We start from the raw sequence: 20586 nt of genomic DNA on the forward strand, positions 1-20586 counted from the left end.
ACCAGTGATTCCAAGTGACTTGGTTTTGCTTGAATATTAGCAAATAGCAACCAATAATAATTATCCCACTATTATTACTATAATAATAATAGAGTTTCTGAGTTCCCAAATATGTAGATACCTCCCTCGGAGGAACAAAACCATGGCCATGCTCAACCTAACGAAGATAGCGGACAAACAACCCAAAAATTTAAGTGGATATCAGAAATTCGGATACCAAGATCGAGGGACATGATCTATCTTGGCTCCTACAAAACTACCGAGCAGGCCGCCCGAGCCTTTGACGCCGCAATGTATTGCCTGAGAGGTCCCAACACTAAATTGAACTTTCCAGATTCTGTGCCCGCCATTCCGTCCGCCTTTTCTCTTTCCCCTCAGCAAATCCAGGTTGCCGCTTCCAAGTATGCCTTGAACGAAATCCCTGGGACCGCGCCTTCTCTGCACAATAGTAGTAAAGAGGAGCCCTCACGTCCCTCTCAGGCGTCTTCGGTATCTGACATGGAATTGTCGAATGACGCCCAGCATATATCGGAGAACATGGCGTTTTGGAAATCTAGTTCCTGGGACATGAAAGAATAGAAAAATGGACTTAATATTTTTGCAGTCTATGTGCACTGCCTAGTATCCACGTCGTTTTCAAACCTACCAGTGTCACGACATGCATGAATTGTCGCACTATTACCATTAATCGTTAGTGGACGATATTCGATCGGAATACCTTATCAAAACTCCTCCTCTTCTTCTGCAAACATGTCGACATAGAACTTTTACAAGTGTCTATTGGATACTGTGATTGCATAATAAATCAGAGTGTCTATTGGATGGTGCGATTGCATACTAAATCAGAATTTGGAATAATTTGGAAATTACATAAATAGGAGTGAAGACAAATATTATTTTATTTTTGAAACATTTTGTAGTTGATATCAAAATAGGTGTAAAAGTGTTTATTACCATAAAAATATATTATGATTATGATTATAGTAATTTATTATTATTATTATTATAATAAAACAACAATATAAAAAAAAGAATAATTGAATTTTTTTGAAATGTGAAAAGGTTTAAAAATGGATTTTTTTAAAGTCTATGTTCAATGCCTAGTATCTACACAGTTTTCAAATCTACTGGTGTCACATGCCTGAATTGATCCAATATTTCTATAGTATATGAATTAAATATTAGTCAATGATATTCAATCTTAAATGCACACATTTGTATGTTAAGATAAGATACATAATGTATATGAGTATTGACAACAATAGAGAATCTTTGTTCTTTGGGTTTATAATCTCTTGTGTTTTTAGTATTAATCCTTTGAGTTTATAATATTTATCTTAGGGTTTATATACCTTTGGTTTATAATATTAATCCATTGGGTTTAATATTATTCCCTTGAGTTTATAATACGCTGGAGTTTTAGAATTAATCCCTTGGGTTTATAATATGACTCATATTTTAGCATTTATAATATTTATCATAAGGTTTATATCCATTGGTGTATAATATTTATCTTAGGCTTTGTTATAGGATTTTCACAATATGGAAATCAATCATGGTCAACCATGGTCTAACAGCCCATTGTGAGAAAGATTGTCTCAACATAAAAATCAACCATGGTAAATCTTGGTCAACAATTGGAGAAGATTGTATTGTGAGAAAATTTGTCTCAATATGAAAATCAATCATGGTCAACCATAATCCAACGTTGCATTGTGACAAAGATTTTGCCAATATGAAAATCAACCATGGTCAACCATTGTTATTTTAGGGTTTATAATATTTATTTTAGGATTTATATACCATAGATTTATAATATTAATTTTTTAGGTTTTTTTATTAGTTTATTATTATTATTCATTAAATAATAAAGTGATTAATTAAATAATTATTTTTTATTTCATTCATTATTAATCGAATAATTAAATAAGAAAAGCTTGAGGCAGGCTGGATGAGAACTTAAGTAATTTTCCAATAACCTTCTAGTGATGTCGTTTGGAGCAAGTCATCACTGTTCTCTATTGGCATCAAGAAACCCATCTCAAAGATGCATCAAGGAAAAATGTTTCATGCAATTTTATACGCTATATAATGGACCTTTGTGATGATGTTTATCTGTGCGTTGAAGATCATAATCTTCTTGCAGCAACTCCGACTGATTCTGTGGTCACCGGCACCACTTCTTTGAGGACACGTCCAAGACGAACGGAGAAACTTAAGATAGGCGGTGTTAGAAATTCCGAAAATGATGTCACGGTTTCGTTTCGTTTCCACCTAAACATAGGAAGGCATATCAGTACTAGGCCAACTGTTATGCCTAAACAGACAATGTTCTTTGCTGAAGGATATCACCGCTGTGATTTTCTCACTCCCAATTATAGAGGGTAAAGAAAGTATGCAAAACCTCAAAAGAAAAATGGTCAGGTTGCTGCACTTGCGTCTGAGTTACAGACACTGTCCAAAGACTATGATCTTGATTACGCTAGGCTCAGCAATGTGGACTTCATTTCTCTTTTAAAGTATGCTATATTGCCAGAGTCATAGAGCTATACAAAATTGAAAGATTCCTTTCGGGTTCGTCGTGCAGAAAATCAAAAGTTCGATATTCAGTCGGAGTTGAACGAATTAGTGGTGCAAATATTGCAAATTTTTCTCCACGTTGTACCCGAGTAGGAGAGGGGGCGTGTTGCAGCAGCTGGAAAATTGATCATATTCCAAAATGTCCGTTCCAGCAGCTGGAAAATCGGTTGGCTACCATTTGGAATGGCAAATATCGTGGGAAGAAACTGCTTTTTGTGGGCCCAGATATTAAGTTTCGTCCGACGGATGGCCGGATGGACACAAGATTCATCGTTGAAAGATCTGGAAAGTCTGCTCACCCGGTTATGTTGGAAGAAGAGGTTATGTTGAGGTGCACAGATAAAATTGGCAAGACAGAAAAGGCAAGGTTTACCAAATCTGGAGTCAATGAGAAACGCCCTGTGGTGTCAGGTGAGCAGCTTATTCTGAAATTTCAAGATGAAAGAACGTTAACAGGGACTCTAGAAGTCTCGAAAGATGCACCCCGTGAAGGGGGAAGTCTCTAGTTTGTCGCGAGGCCGACAGAATTTCTTGTCAGAAATATTTAGTGTTGTTTTCTTTATAATTAAAATGGAGTGGAAATATTTTTTCACTTTATCAATTTATATGATAATTCTATATGTTTTTTCTATTTTGTTTCAATGTTCATTTTCTTTATTATCTCACTTTTACTTTTTAATTTCTGTGATGTTGTGAAACTTTCAATTTTTTTAGTTAATTTCTCTATTCTTTTTATTAACTCTAGTTCAATAAACTCTTTTTATAGTTGAGAAAACCTAACAACAATTGTTGCATCTTTAGCATTCAAATTTATGTTTTCTAGAGGAAAGGTATATGTTGCTATCATAATTAGGAACTGTGTTGTTATAATTTATGTTGCAAATGAAAAACTTCTATTTTGAAGATATTTATCTTCATATGATACCTCAATTATCATGTTTTTTGGTTCCCCAATAGTTTCTACTTCAACTTTCAAACCTTAATGTGTTCATCTACTATTTTCTCCCATAATGGTAAAATTCATGGTACTAGGAAAATGAAAACATTAGCTGCGATAATCATTGTTGTAGTAGTATTTTGCAATGATTTCTCTTAAGAATATAGATCCTTAAAGTTATCATGTCATTTTTTAGGATTTTTTCTTTTTCTTTCTCTTCCTTCAGTTGTTGTATTAAAAATATAGTATTATTAGCCCTATATTTAACCACATTATATTGCATGGAAATGTTGTCACTACTATAATATGTTATTTATCTGCCTTTTTTTACATCCTTAGAGTGCTAAAATTGGGAAAAGTCATAGATAGAGTTATTTTCTATGTCTTAGTTGGGAACTCTTTTTTCCATCCTATTATATGTTCTTATATCAATTTTAAAATACTAATTATAGTCCATTTGCATCTTATTAGCATTGTATTTGTGTCGTGACATTGTCTCGTTAACATCTAATCAACATAATCCCTTTCAATCTCGCACTGCCATTTATCTCACGTCATGTTACTATCGAACTAACATCTCATTATGTTGTTATAGACCCATTAGTGTCAAACTAACGTGTCATATCTTCTCGCTAGCTTCCACTTATAGTGGACCCAAGTAAGTTAGGTCAACATGGTTATGTGGGTTGAACGTATCAGGTAGGTTACTGGGTTAGATAGGTTATATGGGCTAGATAGTTAGTAGATCATATGGGTCAATGGATTAGAAGATCAGGAAGATTAATGAGGTTCATCAGAAGTTAGGTGGTTTAGGTGGGTTAGTGCATTATATGAGTTTGAATGGTTATTTATGTTTTTGGAGTAGATTAGGTAGGTATGATAGGTCACTAGGGTAGGTCATCTATGCTTTCGGGGTAGGTTATCGATAATTATTATCTCTATATATTCTTTGTATTAGGAGAGTATCATTATTGGTTTGGAGTGATGAATAGACTTTGGTTTCCTATTCTTGTCACTAGTTGAGATCATATCTTTAACTGCATTTATTATTTCATTTAGTCGATATTCCTTAAGCTCTTGTACACTAGTATTGTGAGGTTGTTTTTTTTATCTAAATCTATTTAAACTTTCATTTGGCTTAATGAAACACTAACCTAAGTTTTCAATTAATATTTTTTATAAAAACTCAACTCGTGGGTGGAATTTCCCATTCATTGATGAAAAACATGTGCCTCTATAGTTGGTGGATCTATCTCAACTACAACGATCTCAGCTACAACAATCTCTTTCAACTTGACTCGGAGCTAATGATATTCTCATCCTCGACAAAAATTGTTCATGCAATGTATAAGTAATTAATGGAGCAAATAATTGGTCTTCATCTTAGGATTTATATTCTTTCCACGTAGTATTCGATTTATTTCAAGCTACATAAGTGCAATTCAGTCAATGGTTCAAGCTATGAAATCTCTTTTCATATCGATTTTGAAAGGTTTACCCTCTTCTTTGGCTTGTCTTCAAACCCCTCAACATGGGTATAACATGCTCATCTCAATTATTTGTACCCTCAAATTCTTCATTCAGTTTGGCCCTCTTCTTCATATAATTCATTATTTCCAAAGTAGAGTGTGTATACTTATGGAACTTTGAGTAGTACCTTATCAAACCATACAGTTCATTTTTATGTGGATTCCTCATTATTATGTTTCCTCTATTGTTTGCAACAATACAATGGCTTGTTACTTCACATATGTCTTGGAAGGCTCCTACAACTTGCACCACCTTTAGAGACCATGTCAATGGAGCATGCAATGTACTTTCATCTTTTTGGAAGGGTTGTGCTTGTTTTACTATTTTTTTTTTCAAGTCTTTACTTGGACAATTTCATTCTCACAAGTTATTTTTTGATTCTTTGAATAATTCTATTATCAACTTTATTTGAATCAATGCGGAAGTAAAATCAATGCATATTTGGAAGATTACATTTGATATTTAGTTCTCATTGGAATAGAGATGATTTGCATTTAACCCCAATTCATTTTTAACCGTTCAAGACGTCCATATTTGAAATCATTCACCAACATTTTGGGCTTTATAACACTACATTACCTTGAGTAGTTAATTTTCCCAATTCTTATGTATTTTCCTTAAAACCTCGCTTTGGTAGCTGTGACTCCAAGAGTTTATGTGTCTTCTTTTGGTAGTTTCACAACTACTGAAAATCTCCCCACGAGATTTTTCTTGGAGTATATCGCACCAGAGACTTCATATCAAAATCTCGTGGAGTATATCGCACCAGAGACTTCATATTCGAAAATATTGTAGCATTATTTCACTCTGGTTTCAAAAAAATCCTATGCAAATAAACAAAAAATGTGATCACCAAGTAGAACGAATCCAATCTAAATCAAAACAGCAGAACCTCCATCCATTAAATGGTCGTTTCCAACTCTTCTTGGAAGGTCGTCTATGTAGCATGTTCCAGAGGACATTATGGTAGGGAGATTTTGAGTTGAAACCAAAGTATTATATGAATACAGGGTTGCAAGCTAAACTATTAACCGCGTGAAATGGTCAGTTTACCGCGTGACCAACAATTCCCAAAAGAAAATCAATTTATTGTAAGCGAATTCATAAAAAATATTTTTTGTTTGCAGTCCACTGGCATTGCATGTTTCTACTGATTTATGTTTGCAGTCGACTGACATCGCATATGTCCACCAATCGACAAAGTGAAGTTGGTTACTTTCATGGGCTCAATTTCAATATTCATTTCATACGGTGTCCCCACGTTCCCTATATTTAAACCATGTTTAAGTGAATATATATTCTAACTGTAGTTTGTAAATTGAAATATCATATATATTTTTTATATGTTTTGAAATGTGCTTGCTATGTAACCATGTTAGTAATTCTTCTAAACTATGCTTCGGCAGGAGCAAAGATTGCCGGAGGGGAGAAGGAAGCACGGGTAGTAGCAGTTCGAAATCGAGACCCAGTAGTTGTGATTGAAGAAAGACCAGCTTATTGCCCATCAATTCTACCTGTTTCGTTGTAATATACAAGATAAAATACCATAGTCTATGCTTTCTTTGGTGCTATGCTTGCAGAGGCTGAATCTAATGATGGCAACTTAAACCGTATCAACTGCAATAATAGATAAGCATAAAAATGGTGCAGAGGTCGTGTTACTGTATCGCGATACTATATTGAAAGTTGTGAATCTATCTATAAATAATCCAAATTAAGTATCACATGTTTAAATATTTAAGTGTAAAATTAGATATTAATTTACAATTTTTAAAAGTGCGTATAAAAAAGTCAGTTCAAAACCCAGATTAGAGAATAAAGCAGCATGTAAAGCTCCGCTTAGTTATATACCATTGCAAGCAAAAAAAAATGCATATGGGAAAGAAAAAATAGAACAGGCTACGGAGAGAACCACTGAAGTAATATATATATTAATAAGAAAATGTAAAATTAAATGATATGAAAATTCAAATAATTATAAATAATAATAAAAATTAATACTATTTTTTAATTAAAGTATAATTAACAAATACTGTAAAATTAATGCTATATAAATCCATAATATTATATAATTATGGTAAAATAATTATTCATTAAATTAAATAAATATATATTTAGTTATATTATTGGAAAAAAGAATATATGAAATGAAAATGTATGAAGTTTATGTAATTAAAAATATCATGTTTCAAAATATATCATCTTTAAAGTAGTTGTGAATGTGTTGCTTGTTATAAATTAAAACAGTTGTGTAAAATTTTAAAGTCTATAAAATATATTCATAAAAAAAATTCCAATATTACCAACATAATTACAAAAAATGACAATACAAAATAGTGGAATCATAAATAGTTTTTACTTACTCCTAGCTTAATTTTGAATCCTCACAATTACTATGAACTAAGAACATACTATGTTAGCTATAATTATTTCGCATAAGCTTAGTTTAATCCCTAATATATTTACAATAATATATATATATATATATATATATATATATATATATATATATATATATACCACTCCCTCACTCTCTCCACACTTCCAAGTAACCCTATTGTCACTAATTGTCATCAACTTGTGATTAGGTCTAAGAATGAGCCAAGCACTAGGATTAGAAAGGCTTACTCAATAATTGGGTGAATCCCTGGATGCTATTGTAATAGGAGAGCTAGAAAGAATGTGAAATATTATGAGCCATCATTTATTCTCCCTTATATATTGTTTTGAATTCTAAAAATTTCTAAATAAGCACAACTAATTTTTCTTCTCGCTATTACCATGTTGCATTCAAGTGTATAAAATATTAACAAAAATGATATATTGTATTTTCAATATATTAAAATCATTTTACATCAAAACTAATATAGAAAATTGGCAAACTCTCTCACCCCATATCTATAATATTTATAACGATGTTCAAAACCACCATATATTACTTTCACGATACCATAAACATAACTTAGTGATTCACAAAATAAGACTACCAAGACTACCTTTTAAGGGCCATAGGATTACAAAATGAGATTCAAAATATTATAATATTTCCATCTATTTAAGAAATAATAATTCGTTTTGACCAAGGGGTGAAATGAAATAGACCTATCATGACTTACTAATTAAAGGTGATTCAAAATATTGTCCTAACATTTTATACACAGATCTATTGATCTTACAGGTTCACACTCATTACAATTTCACTGTTTCTTTGCATATAAATATGCATTTTTATGTGAAAAATGTCTATGTTTATCATAGTGCATGAAAAAAGACCAAAATCATTGGCTAAAAACCATGATCTTCAGATTTTATCATAATTGAAAATTAGTTATTTGATATTTTCCCAGAATCTTCAAATCTTGAGAAGTTTATCCAATTTCCACATAAAATTGAAACAAATGCCTAATGTATGTGTATGTGTTGACATTCAAATTCACCTTTTCACCATATGATATATATTTTCCAATTGGAAAAAAGTTATCTTCCCATTGGAACTCTAAATTTCTTCAATCTTCACTAAATCCGCACAACATATTGACCTTACATGTGGAAATTCTTATTATCTCCCTTCATTGTTCACTGAGTGGGATTAAGAAAAAGTATATTCAATGGGGATTAATATAATTCCCCTTTCTTAGTCCTAATTTAATCTTGTGGGAGGATGCAAATGTATAATATTGGATTTGCTCTTTATTAACATTAATGATAATTGTTAATCTTGAGGGAGGATGCAAATGTATAGTATTGAATTTGGTCTTTATTAACAATAATGATAATTATAATGTATACATGAGATGTGACAAAAAATATGTACAATATTATTGTATTTCCATATATATTGGAGATAACTTAGTGGAAAATCTTTCCTAAGTAGAATGTCTAAAAAATTTGACATTTTGAACTTTGAAAGAAAAAGTCATCATCAAGAGTGACAAATTACTTCAAACAATAAATATCTTTCTCTTTGCGAAAAGCATGTATAAGAAACATTTGCTATGATTCTTCTTCAATTTTCATTAAAGGGACAAAGTATAAAGAGAGGTGGCAACATTAAAATTAATTTTAACTTAGATGATTGGTTTTGTGGTGTCCATGAATTTTAACACACACTATATTTAAAGTTATATTTGTGTTATTCATTTTCCATCGTCACTCTTATGTGTACCTTATTATTGTTACGAATAGAAGCAATTATTTTCAATTTCTGAAAATAAATATGTCGTTTTGAGATGTTTGAATTCTCAACTAAATTAGGGTTGTTTATATGATTCTACATAATCATTGTTTTTTGTTTTCATTTATCCTAATACTGGCTAACCTACTTGTCTCCTCAATATTTCTCTTTCTTAAGAACAAGAGATTACATACACATATTATATCGATATATAAACAAGTATATTTACCAACATATTACATACACACACACACACATGGGTGAATGTATGAAAATGGGTTACACTTTTGGGCCAAATGTAGGGATGACATTTCAAAATTTTACTCCTCTATGGAATTGAAGCCCTAAAAATTCATATAAGTATTGTGAAATTTGATTCTAAGTAAAAAGATAATTTGTAGAGAATTATGTTGTTATCCTAATGATATTTTGGGATAAATTTAAAATTAACCAAAAGGTAATTTTGGTGCTGGGAGAAATCCTCCACCTCTACCAACTCCTTCACCTCCATACTCACCTCCTTCTTTAGTTCCTTTAACACCTAGAAATACTCCTCCTAGATCTCTAAAATGACATGCTCATTCTCATTTGCTTAAGATTAATGTCAAGTTTGAATTGCCTATGTACAATGGGGACGTAAATGCTGAATAGTTGGATAACTGGGTTCGTCAAAGTGAAGTTTGTTGCAGGATTAAAAATATTAAGGATGATGTTACAAAGATCCAACTTCCTTCTCTTTGTTTGTAAAGTGCAACCCTTATGTTGTTCTCTCATGATTGAGTAGATGGTTCAGCATTCCATTTGCATCAATTTGTGAGATTGAAATATCCTTTGTAGTACCTTACGCATGCGTTCATTAATTTTGGTTTTCGCAATGGAAGGATCCCATTATATTATGTTTTTCATCAATGGGATAATGGATTTTGTAGGTGTTAGAATTGGGCAATAGTTGATCTAGGGGATAAAAAATATGCTCAAAATCACTCGAAATTGGCACAAAAACATAGATCTCATCATTATAATTCCAACGTCACTCACCTCAATCTGACACGTATGTGAAAGTTATCACTTTCTGATGTTTTTGGGATGCAACTAAAAATTCAACTTGTAGGGTTGTCTAGGGTACTGACTAGGTAGGACGTAAAGTCATGTGTCGCTGACATCAACAAGTTAACTCAACAGGTATGGTGGTTAGACAATTCAATCCCATGCTGACATGTGGCAGGTGTACAGGTTGAATTGACGGATTTTGATTAGTTATTGTGTTTTCGCTTGACCAATTAGGAGGTGCCACATGGCCCAATGGGAAGATTCGACGTTGCCCTCAAGATTTTTGCAAAATATTGTTTGCTCGACCAACCAACCCGACAGGAATCGACTCCACGACCTCACTATTACAAACTAATCGTCATACCATTGGACCACATGTTGTGTTTTGTTATACAACGTGGCAGGCTTTTATTTAAATTTCAAATGTTGGCACATTGATGGGAAGGGGTGGGCCACATGGCCCCAACCCCAAGTCACATGGCCCCAACCCCAAGTCACATGGTGGTGGTGTAACTATAGGAGCGATGGAGGGGATGGGACAAGAATACATGGCCCTAGTCATGTTCAAAATCGTGGAACCATCAACGAAGGGTCCAGAGCAGAGGGTTGACGCGTGGCCCAACCAATGACCACATGGCATACAACATGACTAAGGGTAGAGTTCCAGTGGACCCGTTGCCTCTAGCCGATGCCCATGAAAACATTTTATGCCATATAACCGAAGAAAATGTTGAAAGTTGGGTTGCGAGTGCCCAATGAAGACTCGACAAAATGCACCAATTTAGGTGGAATCTCCACTGTCCCCATGCCAGATTATCGCCTAACAATTTTGCAAAATGATAAATGGAGAAGGAGGCCTAACTTGGCCATTTTCAGCCTTTTTAAGCTGAAGAAGAGCTTACACAGGGGTTTTTGGGTGTTATGGATACAATGGCAGCATTATTTTTATGATTTGAGCATTGTATGTTGATGTAATTGACATTTTGAGAATATAATATAAAGGACCAACATTGAAAGTTGGACCCAGTTACGTAACCTAAAAGGGGTGAACTTCGTCATCAAATTGTTGTTTTGTGATACTGCATGTTGTTTATTTTTATTTGGTTATATCTATGAAACTTAACTAAAATTATTAAGTTTATTTTGTTTTGCAATTTTGACCCATTTCCCGCAAGACATAAACTAGCTTGCCAAACGTTTTCAAGAAACCTTCAAATTTTTAAATTTTAGACCAGTTTGGTATTAGAGCATTGTTATTTTGAAGGTTTGACTATTTTTTCAGTGTTTTTGAATTATTTCAAGGTCTAAGTTGAAGAGAGGCTACGGAGTACCTGAAGAACCAAACCCTTAAATTTGTTTAAGGAGATCAAAAACTCCAAAAACTCTACCTGTCATGACATATGAAGAAGGATAGGAGCTGATGTATGAGGATGAGATAGATTTTAGAAAGGTTTCTTATGATATGTCTGATATGGTGAAATTCTTGTATAATGAGAGGATAGAAAGGTTGCAAGGAGAAATTTAAAATCAATCAAAAGGTAATGGTGGTAATGGGAGCGAGCCTCCACCTCCACCACCTCCTTCACGTCCATACTTACCTCCTTCTTCAAATCCTTTAATACCTAGAAATACTCCTTCTAGATCCCAAAAAGGACATCCTAAATCTCCTTTGCTTAAGCTTGATGTCAAGTTTGAAATTCCTATGTATAATGGGGAAGTAAATGCTAAAAATTTGCATAATTGGGTTTGTCAAATTGAAATTTGTTGCAGGATTCAAAAGATTAAGGATGATGTTAGAAAGATCCAAGTTCCTTCTCTCCGTTTGGAAAGTGAAACCCTTATCTGGTGGGAGGCCAGAACCTAAGAAGACTTGAAGAAAAGTGGTAAAATTATCTCTTCTTAGAATGATTTTATAGCTTCATTAAGAAGGCCATTTTATCCATTAGCTTATATGTGAAAAACAATTATGAATTGGAAAATTTTAGACAAGCTAAAGGTCTGAGTGTCCAAAGTTACACACAATAATTTAAAAGAAGATCTTTAATCTTGGATGTTGATTTGTCTTCAGAAGATACTCTCCTTAAATGCATAGGTGGATTACATATTTATTTGAGACATACTATACTTATGTTTAATCCCACCAATCTAGATGAATTAAGTGTTTAGGAAACTCATTTAGAATCAAGAGGAAAGATTGTTCCTCAAAGTACTAACAAGAAACCATCCAAGTCTGGAGACAAATGAAAGGAGAAGTTTAAAGGCAAAGGAAAAAAGAATGCTACAGTCAAGAAACAGGGAGAGAAACTTACCTGTAAACATTGTTCAAAAGAAGGCCATGACGGAAACCAACTTTTGGAAATTACATCTAGAAATGAGACCAAAGAAGTTCAATAACAAGGGGAAACAAAATATTGTTGCTACAACTCAACAAGATCTAAGATCTGATTCAGGTGATGAAACAAGAATTAGAGCCATGGGAATTAAAGGTAAATCTTCAATGCAATTACTAGTTCTTCTAGTAAGCCTATTGAGTCTCAAAATGATAAAGAAAGAATTAAGCTTTTTCATATCAAGGTCATTACAAAACATGTAAAAGTTGATGGGTTCACTTTGGGTTACACACTTGTATTATTTTTTATCAAGATTCTCGATTTATTGGGATGTTTTGGTAAAGTTTATGTGAACTCATGGACACGAAGTTGAAGAAGAGCACAATATTTCATCGACAAAATGACTCCCAAAAAGAAGTGGTAAAGATAACAATATTGCATCTTCTCTATCGATATTGTGGCAAGCATCCTAAACTTTGGGATCAGCATTTTCCTTACATCCAACATGCCTACAATTGTGTCAAGCATTCATCTACACAAGTATCTCCATTTGAAGCTTGTTTGGGTTATTTGCTAAAGTATCCTTTGGATTTCATCTGGGGTAAAGATATTGTAATAGATGGACATCTTGATGTGGACAAGGCCAAGCACTTCATTGAACAAATTCAACTAGTGCATCCAAGAGTACAAGAATATCTTGAGAAAATCAAAGCAAAGTACAAAGCAAGGCATGAAAATCATCGAGTTGATCATGATTTCCATGTAGGACATCAAGTTTGGTTGTATATCAACAAGGAAATACTTCAAGGTGAAGGTAAAAATATCAAGCCAATAAGCTATGGTCCTTTCAAAATCTTGGAAAATATTGGTAACAATGCTTTCCGACTAGATTTGCTACATTACATGCAAATTTATTCTATTGCGAATGTGGAAAACTTCAGATTGTATGGGCCTCCAACGATTGATGGTCAGGAAGAGAATGTTCAAATTCCATCTATAGAATAGTTTTCTCCTAAATATTTAGATGAGTTGCAGGAAGACTCAATTTCTGATAGGAGAATAAGGACGTCACACAGAGGCAATATGGAGATGTTCGAGTGGGGCTCAAAGGTATGAATCCAGGTAAATAAAGGTGAATTAGGCCTAGGAAAGTGAGGGAGTTGTACCCACCATTAATTGTTGAGTAAAATTAAGATTTCGGTGGTCCAAAAGTTTCTAGTGGGGAGGAATGATCCGGGGGATCAAAAATATTCGCAAAAATCAAAGTTCTCAAATCCTCTAAAAAAATAGTGCCAAATCGTAGATTTCGTCGTTCTAATTGAAACAACGCTTGAATCAGATCAATTCGACAACATATGTGAAAGTTATCACGTTTTGAAGTTTTTGGAAAACATCTAAAAAATCAAGTTGTAGGGTTGACTAGGCTACTGACTGGGAAGGCCATATAATGACATGGCACTAACATCAGTTGGCTAACTGGGAAGGTATGATGGTCAGACGACCAATCCTGAGTTGACACATGGTAGGTCGTATAGGTTAAATTAGCAGATTTTGGTTGTTTATTGTGTTTTGGATTGACCAATTAGGAGGCGCCATGTGGCCCTTGAAATTTGTGCAAAATATTGTTGGGACGACCGACTGACCTAGTAGGATTCGACCCCACGACCTCACCAACTAACTGTCATACCATTGGATCATGCGTTGTGTTTTTTTATACAACATGGTGACTTTTTATTTAAATTTCAAAATGCTGGTGCGTTGGCGAGAGGGGGCAAGGCACATGGCCCCAACCCCAAGTCACATGGTGGTGGTGTAACCATAGGCGTGATGAAAGGGGTGGGGCAAGAAGCCCTGGCCTCAATCACGTTCAAAATCTCGGAATCATCGGTAGAGGGCTTGTACCAGGGTGTTGGCATGTGGATCAGTGTACGACCACATGGCATACAACATGGACAAGGGCAGAGTGTTAGTGTGTGTGTGGCTTCTGGCCTACGCCCCTGGCCACATTATCTACCATATGAGTGAAGAAAAGGGTGGAAGTTGGGCTGTGGGTTCTTGACCAAGTACTCGAAAAAATGGACCAATTCTAGCAGAATTTCCATCATCCCCCTGCTAGATTGTTGCCTGATAGTTTTGCTAAAGGAGGAAAAGGTTTTTAGTTTTTCCAGTTTTGTGAATTTGCACGACAAATAGCAGAGAAATGGAGAAGGAGGACTAACTTGGCCATTTTTTAGCCTTTTTGAGTCAAAGAAGAGCGTACGCAGGGGTTTTTGGGTGTTTTGAACACAGTGGAAACATTATTTTTTTGATTTGAGCATTGTACGTTCATGTAATTGGTATTTTGAGCATATAATATAAAAGGACAACAGTGGAAGCTGGATCCGAGGACATAGCTTAGGAGGGGTGCACTCCATCATCAAATTGTTGTTTTGTGATGTATCATGTCGTCTATTTTTCCTTGGTTATGTATGCAAAAATTAACTAAAATTATTAAGTTTATGTGCTTTTGAAATTTCGATCCATTGCCCACAAGACATAAACTAGGTTGTAGACTTTTTTAAGAAACCTTCAATTTTTTAAATTTCAGATCAATAGTAAATCGTAGTTACAGTGGGGATAATAACCTTGGTACATGCTTATTAATTTTCTTGTACTTCCCATCAACTTTGTATATGCAAGCTTAGGTCTCAACTACATCTGTAAATATTTGGTTTAAGGACTCAATGATTCTTCACTCTCGATTCCCTCTCATAAACAAATATTTTTTCCTTTTTGGGGTAGACACATCACTTGATTGGTTTGATAAAATTTATGTGAAGGAGTTTATCTGTATTAGACTAGCTTGTTCCGTTCTCTCAGTCACTTATTTCCATTTGTCGGATCTATTGAATTTTCAAACCTCATGGTCTTTTCATCGTTCATTTGTATCTTCTTAAATGTAGAATCATTAGGCAACAATTATGGATGCCCTCGTAGTTTGAGGTTAGCCCAGAGGGCGCAGCCCGCGGAAAGCACACGGAGAATTTCAGTTCCTCATGACTCTGCTGATTGCATACACTGGTGTATATATAGAGAGGGAATGGTATTTCATTTCTCCGTACTAAATGGCCTTTCCATTTGGTAAGCTCTGTCCACAACCTCCAGTTTTTGAAATAATATTGCAATATACCTATACCTCGTTGAATTACCATTTTCATGCCAGCTATCATAGAGTTTCTGAGCTGCCAAATATGGAGATACCCCCGTCGCAGGAACAAAACCATGGCCATGCTCAACCTAACGAAGTTAGCGGACAAACATCCCGCCAATTTAAGGGAATCCGACTACGAGAATGGGGAAGTGGGTATCGGAAATTCGGATACCAAGATCCAGGGAGAAGATCTATCTTGGCTCCTACAAAACCGCCGAGCAGGCCGCCCGAGCCTTCGACGCTGCAATGTATTGCCTGAGAGGGCCAAACGCTAAATTGAACTTTCCCGATTCTGTGCCCGCCATTCCGTCCGCGTTTTCTCTTTCCGCTCAGCAAATCCAGGTTGCCGCTTCCAAGTATGCCTTAAACGAACTCCCTGCGACTTCGCCTTCTGTGCACAATAATAGTAAAGAGGAACCCTCACATCGCTCGCAGTCGTCTTCGGTATCTCACATGGAATTGTCGAATGACGCCCAGCATGAAACGGAGGACTCGGCGTTTTGGAAATCTCTGTTTGCGGAACCAGATAGTGTTCAGTAATTGAATTTGGAAAAAATCTCGTCCATTGACGAAGAATTGGCGTTGGAGCTCATTCCGACTTCGCAGGAGCAGGAGGTTGACATCTCCGAGCAACCCATAGGGCTGTGGAACTTTGAAGACAGTTGAGATTCTGGGAGGTGGAAGAATGTAAAAATGGACTTATTTTTTTTGCAGTCTATGCGCACTGCCGAGTATCGACGTCGTTTTCAAACCTATCAGTGTCACGGCATGCATGAATTGGCGCACTATTACCATTAATCGTTAGTGGACGATATTCGATCGGAATACCTTATCAAAATTGCTTGTCTTCTTCTGCAAACATGTCGCCAGTATAACTTTTACAAGTGCCTAGTGGATACTGTGATTGCATACTAAATCAGAGTGTCTATTGGATGCTAGGATTGCATACTAAATCAGAGTGTCTATTGGATGCTGGGATTGCATACTAAATCAGAATTTGGAATAATTTGGAAATTATATAAATAGGAGTGAAGACAAATATTATTTTATTTTTGAAATATTTTGCAGTTATATCGAAATAGGTGTAAAAGAAGTGTCTATTACCATAAAAGTAGTGTTTCGAGAAAACAAAATTGTCCACATTTACTTGAAAGAAATAGTGTTTAATTATTTTAGTAGTTTTTTTATTTAGAAATATTTTGCAGTTGATATCAAAATACGTGTAAAAGTGTCTATTACTATTAAGAAAAGTGGTGTTTTGAGAAAACAAAATTGTCCACCTTTATTGGAAAGGAATAGTGTTTAATTATTATAGTATTTTTTTTATTTAGAGATAGTGATAGGTAGATACAGTGGAGTTATTTCAGCAAATAGCTATAACAAAGTAAGCTAAATATGAAAAGTAAATTACAAAATTGAAAATGTAATTATTTAATTTTAATGTGAAACAAAGATATATTAAAAATAAGATTTTGACATAATATTTTTAATTAAAATGATTTTTATATTTTTTAATTATTTTTGGAAAGTACTTATTATAATACTATAATGAGATTGAATATATATATAGATATAGATATAATTTTAAATTTTAAATTTAGCAAATGAGTAAAGTGAAACATTGTTTATGTTTATCTAGTTTTGGAAATATAAAAAACTGTAAAGTGTCTATCACCATTAAAGTGTTAAAAAAAAAAAAATTGTCCATATTTATTTGAAAAGAATAATATTTAAATCATAAGAAATATTTTATTATATTATGAAAGTGATAGATAAATTTTTTACTTTATGAAATAGCTATAATGTAAATTAGTTGAAGTGAATAAAATCTATACTAAAATGTTACAAATGTTACTATGTAGTAATAATATTGAATAATGATAAACAAAAATAAATTAAAAATATAGTTTTTTTTTTTTTTATTATTATTATTATCATAATAGAACAATAATATAAAAAGGAAGAACAGTTGAGTTTTTCGGAACATTTTTTTAATTCTATACTTAGTAACCTACCATTGTCACGAGATGCATGAATTGACTCAATATTTCTATAGTATATGGTGTAAACATTAGTGGATGACATTCGATCCTAAATGCACACATTTGTGTGTTAAGATAAGATACATAGTGCATACGAGTATTGACAACAATAGAGAATCCTTATTCTCTTTGGTTTATAATCCCTTGGGTTTAATATTATTACCTCGGCTTTATAATACCTTGGGGTTTTATAGTTAATCCCTCAGGTTTATAATATGAATCATATTTTAGTGTTTATAATATTGATCATAAGGTTAATATCCGTTGGTGTATAATATTTATCTTATGCTTTATCATAGGATTTTCACAATGTGGAAATCAATCATGGTCAACCATGGTCCAATGTCGCATTATGACAAAGATTGTCTCAATATGAAAATCAACCATGGTACAATGTCGCATTGTGACAAAAATTTCTCCTAGACCAATGTCACATTGTGACAACTATGGTCATCCATGGTGAACCATGGTGTAACATGTCATTGTGACAAAGATTGACTCAATATGGAAATCAATGATGGTCAATCATGGTCAACAATTGTCTAAGTTTGTATTGTGAGAAAGTTTGTCTCAATATGAAAATCAATCATGGTCAAACATAGTCCAACGTCGCATTGTAACAATTATTTTGTCAATATGAAAATCAACCATGGTCAACCATGGTTAAGCATGTTTAATTTATGGTTTATAATATTTATCTTAGGGTTTATATACTTTAGGTTTGTAATATTAATCTCTTCAGTTTATTATTTGTTTATTATTATTATTATTCATTAAAAATTAAAGTGATTAATTAAATAATTAATTTTTTATTTCATTCATTATTAATTCATTCATTCACAACTAATTAAATATAAATTAATAATAACAATCATAATAATCATAATTATACGCTTTCCGCACATATCAACCACATTTACTAATGTGGTTGTGCATGTTATTTGTATATGCCTATGGCGTATATCAACCATATTTACTAATTTGTTTGTGCTAGTATATGATGCAAACATTAGTGAATGATATTTGATCCTAAATGCATGCATTTGTGTGTTAAGAATCCTCCTCCTCTTTTGCAAACATTCATCTTGTACAACGTCTAGATATGTCCATTGGATACTGTGATTACATAGTCCACTAAATCAAGGTTTTCCATTGGATATTGCGATTAAATAGTCTGTTGAATCAGATTTTGTAATGTTTTGGAAATTTGATAAATATGAATGAATTTGTTTATTAAAATTTTGAATTAACTTGTATTCGACATAAAAATTATTGTAAAAGTACTTTGAATAAACAAAATTGTCCACAAGGAACACTGCTTTAATTATAACATAATGTCTTTACCTTTATGTCAAGAGAGTGATAAGTAAATATAGTGGAGGAGCTTTTTCAGGAAACAGTTACAATGACGTAGGCTAGTTGAAATGAATGAAAAGTAGATTACAAAATTGCAGATTTGAAGAAACAAAATTGTCCACAAGAAACACTGCGTTAATTATCACATAATGTCTTTAACTTTATGTCAAGAGAGTGATAAGTACATATAGTGGAGCTATTTCAGCAAACATTTACAACAAGGTAGGCTAGTTGAAATGAATGAAAAGTAAATTACAAAATTGCATATGTCACTATATAATTTTAATATTAAATAAAGATATCTTTAAAATGAGATTTTGATGATAAGAGATATTATATGAAGTTGAAGTTAAACACTATTAATCAAATATATATATTTCTTCTTTTACTTTTTATTTATCAATATTATAAAGTACTGTCATAATGATCATAAATGAAAATAAAAGTTATAATATTATAATGAATTTTAAATTTAAAAAATTATTATTTATTAGAGAAAGTGTCCAATTTTAAATGCGTCAAGTGAAGTGAAAAATTATTTATATCTATTAATTTTTTGAAATTATTTTCTTTAGACATAGAATTAATTGTAAAAATGTTGATCAACTTAAAGAAACAAATTTGTCCAAAATTTACTAGACAAAAATAATGTTTAAATTATAATAAAGTCTTTCTTATATTATGAGAGTGATAAAAAATATGTTGGAGTTATTTTAATAAAAAATTGTAAAATAAGTTAATGGAGCTAAATGGGAACTAAAGTACAAGATTACAGATGTCATTATTTAGTATTAATATTGGATAAAAGGAAATTGATTACAAAATAAGTTATTATATATATATATATATATTACCATAAAGTCTAAATAATTGACTATGAACCAAAAAAAAAAAAGTTATATATATATATAAATATATATATATATATTTTTTTAGAATTGTTTATTGGCTACAATATGTCTAAATGTCTAATTTATTTTAATTTAGTTTTATATTTTGTATATAATTAGGCTGATAGGCCTTCCTATGCATCAAAAATCATCAACACTTTTACCCTGCTTTGTTTGATCAGGTGAGACACTTTCAACTGTTGATTTGAAGTGTGACTATTTTTTCCAAATATCGGTTGAGTTGCCTTCTTTTCACAAGATATTTTTACTTGCTTTTTCCCATTCTTTTATGTCACTATTGGCCTCAGAGTTAATCGATTCTTTGGTCTGCTAGTTGTTGTTGTTGTGCACGTCGGCACCTCTGTCTGGCCTTGCTCCCCAATCCGTATACACCAAAATCTTCCAATTCAAGAACAAACGCGGAATCGAACTCAGGATTGGCTGCGGCATCACCGGAATGGGTCTAACCCTGCTCGGCCTCGAACGTGGTCTTGACCGATATCGCCC

The 20586-nt window shown here is 33.1% G+C and overlaps 1 pseudogene; it reads left to right on the top strand.

The window, feature by feature from the left end:
• The first annotated feature begins 15831 nt into the window (after positions 1 to 15831).
• On the top strand, positions 15832 to 16457 carry LOC149170866 (uncharacterized; annotated as a pseudogene).
• Positions 16458 to 20586: the final 4129 nt, after the last annotated feature.

This window comes from Pinus tabuliformis, chromosome 4_2, assembly GCF_031772625.1.
Source record: "Pinus tabuliformis cultivar Carrire ecotype Pingquan chromosome 4_2, CPIR1, whole genome shotgun sequence".
Taxonomy (NCBI): domain Eukaryota; kingdom Viridiplantae; phylum Streptophyta; class Pinopsida; order Pinales; family Pinaceae; genus Pinus; species Pinus tabuliformis.